This window comes from Periplaneta americana, chromosome 13 (genome assembly GCF_040183065.1).
Source record: "Periplaneta americana isolate PAMFEO1 chromosome 13, P.americana_PAMFEO1_priV1, whole genome shotgun sequence".
Taxonomy (NCBI): Eukaryota; Metazoa; Arthropoda; class Insecta; order Blattodea; family Blattidae; genus Periplaneta; species Periplaneta americana.
In genome coordinates, this window is record NC_091129.1 from 49,840,090 (window position 1) to 49,858,199 (window position 18,110).

At 35.0% G+C, this 18,110-nt stretch overlaps 1 long non-coding RNA gene across 1 annotated transcript; it reads left to right on the forward strand.

Annotated features, from left to right (window-relative positions):
* Positions 1-1,377: 1,377 nt before the first annotated feature.
* LOC138711875 (uncharacterized) lies at positions 1,378-10,423 on the forward strand. The gene is made up of 3 exons (XR_011335513.1): positions 1,378-6,217; positions 6,299-6,636; positions 6,716-10,423. It is a non-coding gene; the product is annotated as an uncharacterized lncRNA (long non-coding RNA).
* Positions 10,424-18,110: the final 7,687 nt, after the last annotated feature.

Genomic DNA, 18,110 nt, shown 5'->3' on the forward strand with positions numbered 1-18,110 from the left:
GTTTACCAGCAAAAGCCTCGTCATGACTAACCAAGTACGACGTTTTCAGTGCTTTCTCGTTGTTTGTTTTTACACGAGGTAAAATTTTGTCTGAACTGCATGGAGTTCGTCACTTTTTCTTTCGAAGTAGTCTGCAGTTTTATTTGTGAATTTTTGAATTGAGAAATGCCGTCTAAGTTTGGCAGGGAACATAGAACTATTGGGAAAAACTTTGTTACATATCACACACTGTGAACGTTCGTCAGCATAATCAGTGAATGCCATGTCCAAATATAAATCACAATATTTTCGTTTGTTACTTTCAATACCTCTACACTAGGCATCGTAGACTCAGAGACAGGATCATGTTCAACATATTCGCACTATCTTCTTTGAAAGTAAGGTTGCAGCTGTTGTTATCTCCCTTTGACTGAGCACTGGTTGATGACTAATGTCTCTTAGGTCTTAGGGAGCCCGTCTTAAGCAACAGTTCCGGTTCAACTAAAGTTTAGCTAACACATCTGCTATCAAATTAACATGCAGGTATACAGTATATACATTTTTTGAGGTAACGTAACAGTCAATACATTGTAGATTCCACGTACCATGAATAACAAACGCTGCCTGCCCAGTATATAAAAAATAAAATAAATTTCGAGAATCATTGCGTACTTGGCAAGCAAGAAAGATCGAGATAGTTCCAGTGACGAGTAGATCTAATATTAATGCTTCCATGTAGCAAGAAGAACGCAAACTACATTCTCAGAAAGTATTTTTCGCTTGGTGGAAGTAGTTCCCGCTTTCCCCGCTAGAGACTAGATGAAATTAGCAATTTTTGTCATCTTCATAATTTCCGCGGGCTCCGCGGAGCACACTTTGGGAACCGCTGCTATAATATATTATATTATTTATTATGTGAGGAACTGTTATTAATGTATTCAAATGGAAAATTTATTCAAATGAAAATTATAAAATAACTATTTAGAATATTCACATTTTTAAGTTCATATATACTGCACTAGGTTATATGTATTGACTTTTTGCATTTACATTAAAACAATTTGTAGGACTGGGTTTATCTGTAACAAGATATAAAATATCAGAATGTATGAAGTGTTGGTTGTAAAAACTATGACAATTGTATGAACGTACTTGCAAGGAATTGTGGCTAACCTAGTTGCGATGCATCCTGTCGACTAATGTCGCCTACAATATATAATAAACATATTATTATTATTATTATTATTATTATTATTATTATTATTATTATTATTATTATTATTATTATTATTATTATTCTGAGAACATAATTACATTTTATTTCCAAAAATATTACAGTACCTGAAACATGTTACTTAAGGAAAATTAATTGAATCTTTCTGGCAAGTGAAATAAGGAAGTACAAGAACTTATAATTCTTTTATGAAAAGAATATAACAAGATCAATAATTCTTATTCGATCATAGTAAATATATATTTAACCCTTGGATGCATGGCGGGGGTTTTCGAGGCAGTTCGTCAATTTAATTACTCTCTTAAAAGTGTTAAAAGATTATGTAATTGCACCAAACTTCATGTAATCTTCTAAAATATATCTAAGAACATGTTGTATGATCATTTAAGGAGATAGCCTACATTAAGATAAACAGTTTAAAATTAATTTATGTTAATGGTACAAGCATAATGCACAGCGGGGGCCTCTCAGGCCTGTCCTCCTTTATTCAATATATAGCCATACAATTTTATGTTTTACTGCTAATATGTGAATGTTGATACTTCTCACATTTGTATCGTAGTGGCAGTTGTTGCAACGTTTTAATTTGTAACCATTTTCGGATATAACATTGGCAGAGTAAGCTGCTGTCCTCAGAGCTTTGAAATGTAACTATTTTTATTACTCTAATTGTGTTTTGTGTCTTACTAATAGAAATCATGTCCACCGGTGTGGTCTCGCGGTAACGTGTTCGCTCCCGAACCCAGCGGGCCAGGGTTCGATTTCCCGCTTGGGACGAGTTGCCTGGGTAAGGTTTTTTCGGGATTATTCCCTCACTCCTATGGATGAATTTCAGGTAACTTTATCAGCCGTATGGAACCTCACTCATTCTTGCCACTTTCTTTCCCCCCTCATCATCCTTTCCTTATCATTCCGGTTGTCTTTCTTGGTCTTCAGATCACGCACTTCGCAGCTCCTGACAGTCCATGGATATCTCAAAGAACGGTATTTGGTGACACAGCAATGGAACCCACTACCCTCCCGACGGGAGGGGTGGCCTACACCTCAGACCGTTGGCCAGACGGGAAAGGTGGTGTACACCTCAGACCGTTTGAGGGGGGAATGTGGTGGGGGCTGTTGGAGTAGAATGGTACATGAACTAAGAGGGATGACGAGACTGATCGTTAGGGTGTTAGGGGTTAGGTCGGTTCGGCGTGGGTGCAGTCGTTGGGCTACAACTCATCCCAGGGGTGCACAATAGACATCAGGTCGCGATGTATAAGAATGTTTCCCTCCCGCCTCATAGAGAAAAAATAGAAATCATGCAAATGTTTATTCTTATTTCTATTTAAACATTTATTTTTAAACTTAGAATGTTTCATTCTTTTGTATAGAGTATGGCTTCAATTAGTGGTTCTCAAGAAAAGCGATGTAGGCCTACTGCAAGTACCACAATAAACACAGATAATTCTAATTCTTCAACCTCAATTTCTGAATGGTTGAATTAATCTAGCGAAGCTTCAGAGAATGAACCTGGATACAGGTCTGTGTCAGATAGTTCAGATTGCATAGTACATAAGTAGTGATGAGGAAGTAAGTAGTGATCAAGCATCTGACATCAATCATACAGAAAATACGCCCCAGCCTGCGAAGTGATGGAACTCAGTGGAGTAAAACACTACCACCTTCTAACAGGGTACATATTCATAATATTACCAAATTTTCTCCAGGTTCTGTAGGAGGAATATCAGTCAGTACTGAAGTATGCATGGAGTTACTTCATCACAATTAATATTGTAGACTATTGTATATTGTACAAATCTGGAGGGACGACTTTTAGCAGCCGTAAGAAACAAACATGGCGGATGTTACAACCTTGAACTTATAAGACCACATATGAAGCACAGAGTCAACCGAAACTTGAACATGAATGTCCTTCAAGCAATTGCCCGGTGTGGAATCAAACGGCCCCACCAGGTGGATATCGACTTCATCCGCCCAAGGAAAATTCCTACGAGACTTAGAAAGAAAAATTGCTCAGTGTTGTTCAAAATGTTCTAAGAATGTGTGCAATGAGCATGATGTTCTTGTTTGAGAAGACTGTTTTCAGTAAAAGGGCATTGGTCTTCATTTTATGTAATAATAATCCGAGCCACGACAGTCCATGAAGGACCATGACCGACCAGCAGACTGCTGGCCTCATGTCCATACCAAGCAGAGGTGGACGATCATCCAACCAGAATGGAGGTACCGTGCATTTAGCACGATGATTCCCCTAGCCGTTATAGCTGGTTTTCGTAACTGGATTTCGCTACCTACCGTAACTCCCCAAGTGCATCACAAGGCTGGGTGGGCATCGGTCCTATATAGGCCTACTGGCCGAAGTTTCATGGGAAAATTTTATCCTCTATGAGGAATCGAACCAGGAATCGTGTTTATCGTACGGCTCGACCTCCTCCACACGTTACCTGCACTTTGTTTACGTTTTCACTGTGCCTAAACGAGACGCTCTACTGTACAGTAAACACTGTGGCAAACAATCTCGACACTAACGTCAAAGTACTCTGCTGGCTTAAGTTCGGTTCCTACAGCGCGCAACGGGACGGCTAACAGATCATTTTGCGTTCTTTAAAAATGTAGACTACCTACGAGAGTAAAGTCACATGTCTAATCTCCGTTGTGCATCAACCTATTGCCGCCGTAAAGGTATCCCAAGCCCGCAGTCTACTGATTTCCATTTTCATGGACACTTCAAACTTAAGTACTACATTACAAACAAACTTTTTTTGTCTCTTCGAACAGTGTAACAAGGTCTGTGTATCTTCAGAACTTATTTTATGGAAGAATTGGTCTTTTTTTGCTTCTTAATTTATTTTTGCAATATCCGGATTAAGATATTTTAATGCTATATGCCGCAAAGCAGCTTTCAATCTTGTATCCTTTATGTTTGCTATCAGTCTTGGCTTCATACGCTTCATTGTAGAGCAGAACTCAAGTACATGTACTACCAAACTTGGACTTATATTACTCTTATGGATATCTGTTGCGTAGAGAAGTTATTAATTTTGTCTAAATATAGCCCAGAGGAAGGAGTAGTTTCTGTTTCCTATTCGTAGCGACAGTTCGAATATAAAATTATGTAACTACTGTATACAATTCTATGAAACTCTGTTGATCTTTAATAAAGTGAATAATGTTGCCTACGAGATTTGTTTACTCTGCTACATAAGTCAAGTAAATATCCGCTTTGCATGTAGGTAATAGGGCCTGCTGTTATTATTCATGCCTTCAAATCTAGGTTCTAGGAAATTTACAGGCTAAATATTTCCAGTACAAACCAAAGGTATGCATTCTACATTTTCTTAAATACAACTAATGTAGAATGCGTTCAAGAGGAACAGTGTATTGTAAAATTTGATCCCGAAACATGTTTCAAAAAAGCTCATGTGTCATAAATTTAAACCATTCATTCATTCATTCATTCATTCATTCATTCATTCATTCATTCATTCATTCATTCATTCATTCATTCATTCATTCACAGTTTTCTGTCCAAGAGCAGGTCTTTCATTGCGAACCCAGCATTCTCCGATCTTTCCTATTTTCCGCCAACCTCCGCATACGAGCCATATATCTTTACGTTATCTATCATCTGATAATTTTCTTCTGCTCCGGGCGTTTCTCCCCTTCACCGCTTCTTCCAGTGCATCCTTTCATAGACTAGTAACCGAGTAAAATTATGTTTCTCTTCCTAATAGTGCTAGCATTTCTTTCTTCATCCACTTTTTCTAGCACAAATTAATTTGTTATAATTTATTTTTTTTTATATCCACACTTCGAGTGCTTTCAATCGTTTCTCTCCACTTCGACATAATGTCTATGTTTCTGCCCCATACAACGCTACACTCCATACAAAGCACTCCACTGGTCTCTTCCTTAATTCTTTTCCACAGGTTCGAAGAAGATGCTTTGTCCACTTAGGCAGTTTTGTAGTTGGGGAAGATGAAAGTCTTTTTTCTGAATAAAATACCTTTAATTTAATTTCATTTTCATAGATTAAATTTTATGCACAGAAACAATTCTAAAGTATTATAGCCGTTATTGATCATATGACTAATATTTTTTTTTACTTAAACGCGTCTATGCAGAAGGTCTATTTCATGAAAATGCGTTGCTTATCGTATCAGTACGGTCCAACGTTGAACCAACTTCAACTGTCAGGGAGAATCATTTCATCAATTAACGTTATCTGCCAGGCATCACAATATAGGTACCATAAAAATCAGGAAAATATGTGTGCAAATATGCAAGCTTGCTGATTATACATCCGGTGATTGTCCGAAGACGCAATTGCTGAGATAAAAAACATGTTTTTGATTATGTAGCATAATGGCCACACGCAGCGTCTTATATTACACAAATATTGCATTGATTACATGTACATAATCGCTATCTGCTATATGTCCAACTATTATGCAAGCTTGCTGAGTATACATCCGGCTATTGTTCGACGATGCAATTGCTGAGTAATGATAAAAAAAAGTTTTTGATTATGTAGCATAATGGCCACCTGCAGAGTCTTACATTGCACAAATATTGTATTGATTACATGCGCATAATCGCTATCTGCTATGTGTGCAAATATTATGCAAACTTGCTCATTATATATCCGGCGATTGTTCGACGATGAAATTGCTGAGTAATGGTATAAAATCTGAGATTATAAAAGCATAATTGGGAGTCATGGATGCATAGTCGTGGGAAACGTTGTGACACTACCGTTGATAGTCCACTGGGAGAGATGTGATGATTCTTGTCCCAACCACAAACCGGCAAGTGTATTTTTCTTTTCATATGAAGTATATCTGCATTTGAGATGCAAAATGGTTATATTTGTAATTGTTTTCTTTAACAGATGCCAGGAATTGTGAAAATAGTTATTGTTGAGGAGAAGAAGAAAGTTAAAAGAGGAAACATATATTGTAGCAGAAGAAATGCATTAAAACATGCCTCAACTATAAAGTGGTGAGTGTATGTTTTGTGATCTGATATTGAATGTTGATTATGTAGAACGTATGTAAGACTAACTCATATTATTATTTTCAGCAAAGAGAACTAAAAGGGCAGAAAAAGGAAACAACGCATTGAAGGAGGAGGTGATATTGTTCAGCAATTAACTGAATAAAGAAAACAAAATGGACAATAAATGTGACCTTTGGGATAAAACTTTTTCACATAAATGGAAATTGAGAGCACATGTGAAGGACAAGTACAATGCAATAGGTCACAAATGTGATATTTGTGCAAAAGACTATTCATTCAAAAAGAATTTAGAAAGACACAAAAAAGAAACTCACAACACAATCATATTCAGATGTAAATTATGTGGAACAATTGGCAAAGTGGAAAGATACATGGCTGAACATGTACAAAATCACAGTATGGTGAGTAGGATGTGAATATAAGCATGTACTGAGTTTGTTTAATACTTATGAAAATATTAATGATTGATTATTGTATCAGGTTACAGATATCAAAGGGGCTTATGAGGAACTGTACGAGGATGGAAACGCTACACCTGTGATGAGCACTGGATTGAATGCATCAACATCAGAGATGGTTATGCCAACTACCTCTGGACTGGATATCGAGATGACTGCACTACCTACCTCTACCTCTGGAGCGAATGCCGGGATGATTGCATCATCTACCCCCACAGAAAGCACAGTGTCTGGATCAAGTCAAGTATGTTCCGGATCTGTGTTTACGTTATCAGATAGAGCATTCAAAAATCGTTTGAAGACTTATATTGCTCTAAATTTGACAAATCATGATAGTGAATTGAAAGATATTCTAGAATGTGTCGCTGATGAAATGGAAGATATTTTTAAACAGAAATTTAAAAGAGCAGCTTGCATTAAAATTTAACATATTTGTTGAATGTATGTTTGCAAATGTTCACAGCGAGACAATATTTCATAATTTTAAAAGTAAGAATGATGTGCTATATCAATATTCGAATGTTACAGAGTTTGTCAACAAACAAAAAGGAAAGATTCTCAAAGAGTCTGAAGAGTGTAGTATGAAGGGATCGGGCTTGTTTTATGTCAAATTGCACAAATTAGAATTCCGAGTAAATAAATATACGGTACACCATTGATGGGCGGCAGTGCATATATAGAACTTCCTCCTAGGTACAATCATTCAAAATCTCTAGTAAACATTGCCAACAGTGATATCTATTATTTTAAGTATTGTATACTATCAAAATTTCTCGATAGAGACAAGAAAGTTATGTCTAGCTATGAGAACAAACCAGATTTCGAATGTAAATATGATTGGTGTATTGAATTTCCCATGGGAATTAAGGATATTGAATAATTTGAACAACGCAATGACATTTATATTAATGTGTTTGCACTTGACGAGAATGATGATGTGTTTGCTCTTAGAATGTGTGAAAAGGAATTACCAGATCATAGGGATTTGCTATACATTGGTAATGAAAATACGTCTCACGACTGTTGCGCAAAAAAATTCATTACTTTGCTAAAGTCTAAGAAAGAATGTCTTAATGCTGTCTCAGACTTCGTTACACAGCAAACGTGAATTTATTATTGTTTATTTTTCCAGAGGAAAGATGATATAAGTGAAGTGGGGGTAATATGGACATGCCTTAGTACTATTTCGGGTGCAATATCTCTCGGTTTTTTTTCTAATAATTAATTTTACAGCTTTGGTATATTTCTTAACAATTTTGCTATATTGTATAAGAATCCTGACTGCTTACTTCTAAACGTATGCAACAAAACTGGAAAATGCAAGTTAATGTGTTTGCCCATATTGCCCCAAGTGTGGGAGTGAAATGGGCATTAATGTTGTGAATCACAGTCAACTGAAAGAAGTGAAAAAACACTTAAAATACTTGAAAATATAACTGAATTAACTATATTATATATTGCATATGCAATTTGTGATGGTTATGCGTAACGTCTTTGGCAGATGATGTGACTCTCTGGTGATGAATGATGTTTGGAGATTCTCAGACACTTGAATCTGTGGAAGGAATTGTATGAATTATAGGTTTGTCATCTGATGCTGCAGTGCCAATGGAAGCATAACCAGGAATGACACTAATGTGTAATGGAAAAGGACCTGAAGCTCGGAAGGCATATTTACAGCCAGACATACATTGACACATCTGTTCCATGCTTCTTTGACAATGAAAGCAAACTCGACTTTCGTAAAAGATCTTCTATGTTGCCTGAAGAAAGCTGTAGCACCACTGTTGTAAGCTTTCTTCAGAGGACCAAACAGACCCTTATCTGCTGTTTGAAGCCAGGCTGTGGCATGTGGAGAAAAACAAAACATGCATAATCCGTTTTCTACTGCAAAGTTAGAAGTGTCGGGATTACAACTATGTGAATCACGTCCATCTACTATCAAAATCGCAAGTACATGCTTACTGATGTTGAAATAAGCAACGAAGTTCTTCATTATTGAGAAAAATATACGAGGTGTGATCATTAAATTCCGACAAGGAATCACCATGGACTCGAAAGTGGAGCAGTGTTTCTCAAACATTTTCCACCGCGAAACCCCTTTTAACCTATACTATAACTGCGAAACTCTTATAATACTTCATTAGTATTCAATATAATTAGTCTAACAGACCAGTGAAAGCTAGTATCTCAATAATTCTGTTCAGTGGGACGAATGTGTTTGCTTTTTAAACCTACAATCTAGTTTCATGGCGAAAAGTTGTAGTCTCATTTCTACTTCTGAATTTTGTCTGTTTCGGTATTTTGTATAAGTGGACACATACGTAGAGAATCCAGTGATGAATGTGATAAGTGTTATTTTCCGTATTCGAAGTTAAAAAACATTAATATTTCGCATATTATTGAGATATTATTATTATTATTATTATTATTATTATTATTATTATTATTATTATCATCGGTGGTTTCATGTTATTATTGATTTAAAATTTCTTAACATTTATATATTTTTATAGTGTCCTCTAAGTATAAATTAACAACTGGCACTCAGTCGGCTAAGGCGCTTGCCTACTGATCCAGAGTTGCGCTCCCGCTTGGGGTGATTACTGGTTAGGTTTTTCCGAGATTTTTCGTAACCATAAGACGAATGTCACGTAATCTATGGCGAATCCTCGGCTTCATCTCGCCAAATACAATTTCGCTATCACCAATCCCATTGACGCTAAATAACCTAGTAGTTGATACAGTGTTGTTAAATAACCAAGTAAAAAAAGTATAAAATAAAATTAAAAATCACGTTGGGCTCACGGAACATCGGCAACATACTTTGAGAAACGCTGCTCTATGGTAATTCAGCAGTTCTCCAGACTCAAGGAAGAGTGGCCTAAAAAAAGCGCTTTCAGAATAAGAAGGCATATAAGGCTGAGCTAGTTCAGACCAGTCTATGTCGACTAGCCAGTGAGAGTGAAGCGGTGTTGCCTAGTTAAATCGTAGCGAAGTCTTGCTGAAGCGTCGCGTATTAGTTTCTTTCTTGCGCGCACAATACTTATGGCTGGGAATGAATTTTAAGCTGTGCCATACGATAGAACTACACATACGGAAATCAACTGTACAAGAATGGCAATTATATGTCAACTGGTTCTCGTGTTATCGCTCTAAGACTAAACAGAGATATCCAAACTACTCCATAGAACATATTTTGCTCTGAAGTCCTTTGTAAATGAAGCTAGATTGTTTATTTTCAAATTCATATGTAAACTGTTTTCTCTTGTGTGATGTGTAACTTACCGTTACAAAGTCTGTTGAAGGGATTGCAAGTGACTCTGGTGTTTTATCTGTTATACGAAAAAGGATACTCCTATACTCACAGGCGAGGAGTATGGTGTTTTCTGTATGTAATTTTCTAAAGGACTCGCTTCTGAAGTTATGATGCAGTACGTGTCAGTTTTTCACAAACAAAGAATCTGACTGCAGAGGCGTGTAGTTTGGAAGTGCTTACATTATCTCGTATTCTCGGACACGACAAAGAGACAATTAAAATACATAGGTGGTATACCTGAATTTGCCTCGCCTGGAAAATAAGCAAAACAAACGTGTTAATTATTTGTACAATTTTCAGAATCGTGTATTTTATTGTATTGTATTGTATTGTATTGAATTGTATTGTATTTATTAACATTCCATGGTATTCATACATTGCTTTACAGCTAGAATATGGAACAAGTCAAAAAACTTAATACTATTATAAAGTCTTAATTTATAGTCACAGTCTAGATGAAATATAAATATCGACGAGATTTACAGTATAGTCTACTAGTACAACACATAGTTTTAGTATCAATTTCATGAAGTGTTATTGAATGTCATGAATTCACTTACAGAATAGAAGGCGTGAGAAATTAGGTACTTCTTTAATTTGGCCCTAAATAATCTTATGTTTTGAGTTTCATTTTTTATATCGATAGGGAGACTATTAAAAATGTTTACTGCCATATAACGCACTCCTTTTTGATAGCACGATAGACTTGCCGATGGAGTATGAAAGTCATTTTTTGGCGTGTATTTATGCTATGAACTGTTAAATTAGTTACAAAGTTTTCACGATTACATACGAGGAAGACTATTAATGAAAAGATATACTGACAAGCCATGGGCATTATTTGTAGTTTTTTGAAAATAGTCCTACAAGATTCCCTAGATTTGGCACCTACTACTATTCTATTTACTCTTTTTTGTAATAGAAATATACTGTTACTATCTGTGGAATTTCCCCAGAATATTATTCCAAAACTCATTACCGAGTGGAAGTATGCAAAGTATATTGTTTTTAAGGTATTGATATTTACAATCTTTTGCATAGTTCTAATAGCAAAACAAGCTGAATTTAGTTTGGGGATAATTTCTTTAATATGATTTTTCCAATTTAACACATTATCGATTTTTAAGCCAAGAAATTTGGTTGTCGTTGTTTCTAATAGGGATCTGTTGTTAATTACTTGTGTTAATTACTTCATCGTGCGATATTTGAAATATATTAGTAATATGTGTTAGCAGTGCCATTATAATAGAATATGGAAATAAGAAGAAAGCTGAGAATAACCATAGGTACGATTTTCACTTTAATTGGAATATTATACATGGTATAAGGGGAAATATTGCATAAACATATGAGATATATGATGATATTGTAAACGTAAACACTCATCCCTCTTTTTCCGTGAATTATACGTAGAGTATTAACGACATTCTTCCTTAAGAGCGTTAGAAAACTTTATAAGATGAAGCAATTTAATTACATTTCACTTTCAAAATAAATACAGGCATGCTAGGAATGAGAAGATTTTATAATTCTAAAACTCAATTTCTATTTTAAAACCTTTCGTTATATATTACATTGTATAGGCTTTTTATAAATGTGACCGGTTCTTGAAAATGCTATTTTAGGTCCATTGTTGTTTCTAGTTTATATTAATGATTTAGCCTTGACTATAAACAATTTATCTCGTGTAATTTTATTTGCATATGATACAAGTGTGATTATTTCAAGCAAACAATACGATCATTTTATAAAAACACTTCCAATAAAGTGCTGAATCTAATGAATGAATGGTTTTATGCAAATAAACTAGCACTTAATGTTGATAAAACCAGTGCAGTCAAATTTATTAAACACAATAGTGCTCAGGTTTCCTAGTATTCGATTAAATAGAACTTATCTCAAAGAATCTATAAGCACAAAGTTTCTTGGTTTAGAATTGGATAATAACTTGAACTGGAAAACGCATATAGAATGTATTACTCGTAAATTGAGCTCTGCCTGTTATGCATTAAGATCCCTATCTACTATTGATGATATAAACTTACTTAAAATGTCATACTTTCCATATTTTCACTCTGTAATGAAATATGGATTAATATTCTGGGGTAACTCGTCTGAAGGTAAACATGTTTTTGTTTTACAAAAGAAAGATATAAGAATAATGGCTGGTGTGCATATAGGACATCATGTAAAAATATTTTCCGAAATTTAGAAATCTTGACCTTACCTTGTGAATACATTCTTTCCCTAATGATGCTGTATACTAAGAACCAAAATAAATTCAGTACTAATCAAGACATTCATCATTTTAATACAAGACATAAATCAGATCTTCATCTACCCTCTGTTAGTCTAAGCTGTTTTGAAAAAGGAGTTCGCTATTCATGTAAAACAGTCTTCAATGCACTGCCTAATTATCTTAAAGATTTGAAGAACCATGAGAAAAGGTTTAGAAAAGAATTAACCAAATTTCTACATACTCATACCTTCTACACAACTGATGAATTGTTTATGCTTGTGAATTGAATTATTCTACTTAAATGGCATGTACAATTTTATATAGCTCAACTAAAATATTTTTTTTTATATTGACTCAATCTGTTTACTATGCATTATATATTTTTGTTTAGCATAACTGATGAATTGTATATGCTGTAAATTGAATAGTATACTGTATATATCAACTGATGAATTATTTAAGCATATACATTGATTTAATCTACTTCATATGAATTGTACAATTTTGTACAGCTTAACGAAAATAAGTTTGTAAATTGAACTAATTGGAGTGAATATGTTTGTATAATTTGGCTGATGAATTGTATATGCTTTTAAAATGAATACTAGTCTGTATAGCTTTACTGATGAATTGTATATGCTGTAAATTGAATGGTAGTCTGTATAGCTCAATTGATGAATTGTATATGCTGTAAATTGTATAGTAGTCTGTATAGCTCAACTGATGAATTGTTTATGATTATAAATTGAATTAATCTACCTGATATTAATTGCACAAATTTGTGTAGCTTAATGAAAGTATGCTTGCAAATTGAATTCATCTGCTTACTTTGTATTGTATATGTTTGTATAGTTTTGGCCGATGAATTGTATGTGCTTTAAATTGAATAGTAATCTATATAGCTCCATTTATAAATTGTTTATGTTTGTAATTTGAAGTAGATTGCATGATATGTATTATCGATTTCTGTATATCACAACTGATTGAATTGTTTATCCTTAAATTTAATTAACGTGTTTTGTATTACACATATAGCTCAACTGATGAATGATCGTTTGCGTTTGTAAATTTAATAATCTGATTGGTTATGTATTATATATTTTTAGTAGAGCCATCGATGTAGCTCAGTCGGCAGACTCGCTGTGCTGCTGATCCGGAGCTGCGTTCGGGCTTGGGTTGGATCTCCCTTGGTCTCATTGAATGGTTTCCCCAGCCGTGGGACTGAAGCCGGATGGTCTATGGCGAGTCCTCGGCATCAATTCATCTCACCCCTTTGATTTGATTACTTGGTTGGGTTTTTCCGAGGTTTTCTCCAACCAAAAGGCAAATGCCGGGTAATCTTTTGGCGAATCCTCGGACCTCACCTCATCACTGTAGAAAATTACTAAATTGTAAAATTGTAAAAATTGTAAAATATTGTAAAAATTTGTAAAAATTGTAATTGTAATATTGTAAAATTTTGACTTGTTCCACATCTTAAAGCTTCATTGCTCATGTAAGTTCTATGAAATATAATAAATGATTGATTGATTGACTATTTAACTTCTCAACATTTTTTCAATTAAACTCATGTGTTTATTTGAAGCACATTCTTGAACACAGAAAATGATCCCTCTACGTCACAAGAAGTGACAGGTGTATACTTATGCGAAGAAATTTGGGACAAAGTGAGGTCAAATTGTAAGTCTTTTACATGTCCGCATGGCCATGTCCCCATCGGGAATCGAACCCGCGACCTTCCGACTTTGCAGCGTTACGTGAACCGCAATGCTGTCGCAAAACCCTAAAATACATGAGTACTTAGCCTACGTCTTTATTACAATAATCACAATAATCTACATCACCGTCCGTCTTTAGAAATTCCTTTTCCTCAATCCATTTTGACACAAGGTCTCTTCTTGCAGTTCTAACAGGAGCTATAGTAACACTTCACAATTCGACACAAATGTATAAAAAATTGCAGTTTGCAAGCATGATCTTTCTATCTTCCTTTCTTTCAGTATTTTGAACTTCAATTTGTAACGAGTGGGAGTTTTGGGATTGGAAATGTCATTGTTTAGAGGAAAGCCTAAAGATTAGTCAGGTAGGATGCCATGAAACCATATATAATATATGAACTAAAGCCAGGTAATAGGACATAATATACAATTCAAAAGTCTAAACATGTGCTATTAAATCTAAATTCTTCCAAAAATATGCATTATGCATGAATTTACTCTAAAAAAAAGTCAAATCATGCATATATGCACGGAAAAAATACGGTTATTTCGAATCGTTAAGTCATAAAACGCGCAATTGCTAAGTTCGAGTAGTGTAACCAGCTTATATAAAACCATGCATTTACATGGAATTCCGGGCTTTACTAACAACACTTTCAAGTCCACCCCAGCTTGGTTTAGCATTAGTCACTATTTTTTTCAAATGAGACATCTGGCCTCAAGTTCCTGATCTGCGGCCGAATAAAAAATCCATAATTTAATTTAGCTTCAGAAAAACAAGAAACTTTGTACTAAATAACTTGTAACAAATGTCAAATCCTTCACAATTGAGGGGCTTAGAACAAAAAGCAGATAAGTGACAGAAACCTAGTTTTGAGGAAATTACAGTTAAAGTTCTACATGCAATGAAATATTATACACTAGTCTGGTGAAATGATGCCCATATAACAGCACTGCAAAGTGTGATCACTTACCTGATTTTATCCCAAAGAAACATCCTTTTGGGCTATCACAACACGCACTTACCTAATTTTTTTTTAATAATGTCACTTACCTGCTTTTTGTTCTAAGCCCCTCAATTATTATTGCTTCATTAAATCTAATTTGATATGCAACGATGACAGAAGTACATTCACTTGATACGCTAGGTTTTCATAGTCTACATGTTTTTATCCTGTCACAAAACATTCTCGTTCCACTCGTTTTTGTCTAGTTTTTAGATCGGGTTCTACTGTCTTATTTGCATATGAAACACGACATTTTTGTGTAGCCTGACTGTTGTCCTAGAATAGAAGCGCCCAGAATTTTCTTTTAAAGTGTCGTGTAACTAAAAGGGTGATAGGTCGCGGAACAAATTTTATACTAAAGATAATTCCACTAAATACAAATAAATTGATACATAACTTTACTTTCAATAAATATTTCATAGGATGAAGCTGATATTTTACATTTACTTATACAACGAATTCTAGTTAGTTTTTTTAAATTTTGTACAACATGCGCTGTTAGAAATAAAGTTATATCAATTTGAACATCTGATTTTCTATTAATTGTTCAATTTCATTCACGTAATATAAATTAGATTAGATTACCTGTGGGAACGGGTAATACAGGTGGTGGGATAGCTACGTTTACAAAAAATCGCTAGCCGATCAATGTCAACTATGCCTTATTTCGAGCGTTACTCCGTGCTAAAGGAAAGCATTTTTCATAGCTCGATAAACGCATTAGGCCTACATATCTCGCTGTAGTGTGTTACCGGTCTAATAGATTCATGCTCATCAATTTACAGTTTGCGACACTGACTAAACAAAAGAACGGCCATACGATAAATTGATTGTGATAAAACGAGTTGCAAAAATTATCGCGATTTATGACTGTGATTGATTGGAATTCAAAATTTCATTACACTTCATTGGTCTACAATAGAATGACGTCATATAAAACAAAATAGTCATGTAATGTAATGCTACTCACTATATTTTACCGTAAAATGAAATGTAATAGCGTATTATTTTTCTTCTCAGCTGCTGTCTTTTATGGATTGGCTTAATTATTAACATGGATGCTATTATTTTCTTGTGGATTTTGCTAACTTGTAAACATGGCATACTTTTTAAAACTGATATTACCGTACATAATTACAATGTTGGTGTCGTACACTTCGATTTGTAAAGGACCGAGGTACATATAATTAGATATACTCGTAAATCTATTAAATTATGTACAGGCCATGGAATATATTCTATATTTTGAATATTCCTTCAAGAATAAAATGATTTTTTTCCTTGACACTATCTTAAGCGTGGAGATGAGAATAAATACACAATTGAATGAAAATAAAATTATCATCTAATAATAATAATAATAATAATAATAATAATAATAATAATAATAAAATAATGTAGGCCTACCTCTTTAACTATTGAATGATAACTAATATAGTGGAGGACAGGTTATATTAAACTGATTCACTATTTGGGAAATATTTGGAATAAGTGCACCAATGAATGACTCACAAAAGTTTTGTTTTGTCCCAATTGTAAAAGTAACTATACAGAATAAGAATAAAATGGAATTAATGGCAATCGATGAGGGAGTGGCATCATTGGTAGAAGGCATGTTGCTACCCCTACACTTGACCCATTGTCAGTTCAGATTTTCGGAACAAATTAAGAATGTTATTGTGTTATGCTGCAGAAACCGATGGTTCTCGTAGCGTGACCAGAACTATAAATAAAATACACGGATTAAATTCGACGAGTGCGACATCAGTCATATTATTGTTACCAGTACATAAAAGTAACTACAGTGATTGTATTCCATACATGTGAGAAAATTGTTTTGAATTACAATGAAAGAAGTCATAAACCATCACTTTGAAACGTTGCTTTTTTCAAGACTGAGCGGTTCCTTCCAAGTATTTTCTTCTACTGGCTTATGGTACTTTTGCCTCTCTCTCTTTTTTTTACGTATGTGGAATCAGCAACGCAGCCACATGCATATTTTGCTTTGCACTCCTTAAGATACCATCTGTTGATTCAGCCATGCACGCTCAAGGGTCCAATGACGTCCAACTAGATTGCCCTTTCACCCTTGAGAAAGCCAGAAAGCATCTACGCCTCCTCAGACTGATATCATTTGTACGTCAGTCACAATAGATATCATATCACACCGTTTTGGGTATATGCTAATGAAATGTTGAGGAATACTGAAAAGGAGAGTGACAGTGGAATGGTGAGAGAAACAGAAGAACCCAGGAATACCCTCGGCAACTTTGGCTTTATATATCACAAATACTCCGCCATCACCGATATTCGAAGCCGGGTTCGCAGTTCTCACAAACCAATACTCTATCAATTGAACTACAAAGGCTACTACTTTGACCTTTATGAAAATAATTATGACGTCAAACAAATCCTAGTGCGAATTCTGTCTCTCAAATAACGAAATTCGTTGAGTGCGAGATATCCCTCGAAGTATACTGTGCGGAAAGTTATACTTTTACTGTCGATTTTTTTTTAGTTGGTTATTTAACGACGCTGTATCAACTACTAGGTTATTTAGCGTCGATGAGATTGGTGATAGTGAGATGATATTTGGCGAGATGAGGCCGAGGATTCGCCATAGATTACCTTGCATTCACATTACGGATGGAGAAAACCTCGGAAAAACCCAACCAGGTAATCAGCCCAAGCGGGGATCGAACCCGCGCCCGAACGCAACTTCAAACCGGCAGGCAAGCGCCTTAACCGACTGAGCCACGCCGGTGGCCTTTTACTGTCGATACACCGTACCAATTAACAAAGAGGAAATGATGTAGACGTCATGGCCAATGAGCGTTAGTGTTCTGTTCTTGCTTTGTGACAGCGAATGCTAATTTTGCGTTCTGTTATAGGGTTTTCCGCTTTTTATTTTAAAGTCATGTGTATTTCAAATAGTGCAATAGATGATTGTAAACGTGCGATGTTAGCCTATAGGAATAAGCACGATAAAATAATGGTGCATTAAGCATATTATCTGCACTTCCGAATTCAGTCTTGTGGTACCAAACATAACATTTACGTGCATGTTACCAACGTTGCAAAATTCACAATTATATTAGTGTGTTTTGAGTTTTGCGCGTCATAAAAATTGCAAA